Below are 3107 nucleotides of genomic sequence, written 5' to 3' on the forward strand. Positions count from 1 at the left end.
AAAAGGGGGAAAGATGTTTAAAAGACGGCAGGCAGCAAGCCCTCTAAGCGTCCTTGGGGTGTGCTCCAACAACAGATTCTAGTGTTATGTGTAAATAGTGTTTGTCAACCTAACCAACTTGAACAAGAACTATCATGTCATCAACTATATGCCATGGCCAGTCTCTTCACTCTTTTGTAGATAAAATTATTTACGTTGTATATGGTGAAATTTGATGAATAGGTATTAATACTGTACCGTCAATAGTACCATAGCAAATTGTTTTATGGGAATTAGACAATGGTTTGTATTAAGTGGTGAATCGGAAGTATTCTAATGTTCACAAAAATTGTTCCTAACATTTCATATTACTTAAATAACATTTTTGAACGTACTTGATTAAAATCTTACAACAGAATAAGAAGCTCACCTTTCAAAATATAGGTTTCCCAGACCGGACAAACTTGACAGCTCTCTGAATGAGAAACGTTGATTGTTCATGGAGTCGAAGAACAGAAATAGTAACTTTTCGGATTGAGGACTAATGCTACTTGAGTTTGCATATTTTATTTATTAAATCTTGTGGTCCTCCCGTAAATTTAATCTATACGTTTCATTTCATTCAACTAAAAATAATATTAAATTTTCTTACTCATAAGTCATATCTTTAAGATTATTTTAATTATTATTTTTATATATCTACAGATTTCTTTATCGTTGAGATTTTGTTCTATAATTTTAAAAGAATTTGTAGTTGCTTTTTACAACGCATACATTTTTCATTTCTTGTGTATGTACATTGTCATGTGGCGATATTATAATTAGAAATTAAAGAAAAATAAACATTATGAAATTAAGATACATAACAATTCACTGGTCTTTTAGGATTTATTAAGCCGATTTAGGTAAATTTTTATTGAATACCAAATGTCATTTGCTGACAAGTTTCAATACATGACCAACTACCATTTTGCCATACAATAAACAAAAATATATAAAATCTATCTATAATATTTTAGGCATTTACAGTGCTGATTGAGATTTGATATTTTCTTAATTGAAGATGAGACACCACCTTTTAACTTTCTTGGAGGTGTTACCTTGGGGGCCATATGCGGCTTGGGAGAAAGTATATTCATATTTCACTATTTATTGTAAAATATGTGTACCCTTTTTACGAATATCCAATAACTATTTATCTTGTAGTTAACCTTTAGATTCACTTAGACCCTTTTAATATTATTCATTTATTTATAGATTGCCTCTTTATCTCAAATATATATTAACCTTTGCATTCACTAATGGGTAAATTTGGTGGTGACCACGCTCACTAAAATTCACCGATATATTCAGAGACTGCTCCACTTTATACGCCGGTTGATAGGTGCTTTGTGATTTAGTTTTGTTTTTTCTTACACTGACTCGAAACCTTTTTTTCTGTTTTTATTTTGTACTCTGACTAAAACTTTCTACAGCTACACTTTGCTCTACTTTTTGTTTGGGTCCTTTGTTCTATCATCCCTATAGGCAGAACTTTTCCTTTCGTCAATTTTACTTTATTTTATCTTTTTCAATTTTTTTAATCGACATCTTTTTCAGCATTTCCTTTATAGTCCCAACTACCAAAATTATAAATTGTTACGAATCTTATTGTTCTTGATGTGATTATGTAAATGGTTCTGTTTATTAGCACGCACCAATATATCATTATCATTGGATGGGTTCGATTGAGATGGTTTATTAGCTGGACATAGAACGATCATCTTAGCTTGTTGATTACTGAATATCATTAGAAATTGATAGCATCCTCTAAACGTGCTTATTTCCTGTAATTCATTACTAATGTTTTTGGATACCTTCTAGAATCAATATTAACTCCTAAAATCATGGTGAAAATTGAAAAAGTTGAAGCAATTATTTATTGTTTTTACTTTAACTTAATTTAGGTAGAACTGAAAGTTAATACAAATACAAACTACATTGTAATTATAATTAACTTTAATTTTTTAAGTGTGTATTTTTATTAGCTTATCAACAAAAACTTAGAAGAGAGAAAATGAAAAGATGAAAGGAATTGAGATTTTCTCATAAATTAAAATTGACTTATACACTTAATTTTAGTAAAAGTTGTTACATTTTTCTTTTTTCTTTTTTCTTTTTAGACAATCCTATTTGAAAACACTAAATGTGAGAATTTCTTCTAACATTTTTTTAAAACTTTTCCAAAAGCTTAAGTGGATCGTTGATTTAATTTTTTTAAGGAGAAATTTAATTTATTTTAACTTTTTTATTCTCTTCTCTTGTAAATTCTTTTAAAGAAGTTTATTTAAACAGAGTCTAATTTATTTTACCTCATTAATTATTATTTTCCTTTCTTGCAAGTACTTATCAGAAAAATGTAACCAAGATTTAAATCTAATTACAAATCACTAAGACTTTTTTTAAGTGTTGTCCTGGAAAAAAAAAAAAAACTCTCTTCGGTCAATCACCCTCTGTGCTTCAAGAATTCGACACATAATGTGATGTTCTATGTATCAAACACCCGTGTAAGGTATTTAAAAAAATTGTTTAAGGTTACATGAATCTCGTATAGAAATGAAACCTTTTGAGAGAATAAAAACATTAACTTACAGAACTGAATATTATCCTATTAGCCAAAAAAAAAACTATGAATTGATGTAATTGAAAAACTAATACAAAGTCATTCTTGTCTAAATATAAAAAAGCATGAACACTAGCACACCATCTCTGTTGATGCACAAAGATTTTAGCAAAGAATATACACTTCTTTTAGAGGTAAATCTGTCTCATGTCTCCTGTCTCCAATTTATCTGTTGCAGTTATAAGCACAAGCCTTATAATAAGAGGGGGGGAAAATACTATAATATTTCATCCGGTTTCAATTTTTACTCTTAATATGTAGGAGGGTGAGATAGATTTATCATCATTTCCTAAAATTGTCGCGATTGTTTTACTTTAGGTGATAAATATACTACATGGATACAGACGTACGGACAGCCATGTTATGGAGAGGGAAGCTAAAAAGAAAGAAGAAAAACAAAACAAACATTTTTTTAATGATATGTGACAAAATTTAATTAAAAAATAGTAAGAGGTGATTCACTGTC

This window comes from Glycine max, chromosome 2 (assembly GCF_000004515.6).
Source record: "Glycine max cultivar Williams 82 chromosome 2, Glycine_max_v4.0, whole genome shotgun sequence".
NCBI classification, from domain to species: domain Eukaryota; kingdom Viridiplantae; phylum Streptophyta; class Magnoliopsida; order Fabales; family Fabaceae; genus Glycine; species Glycine max.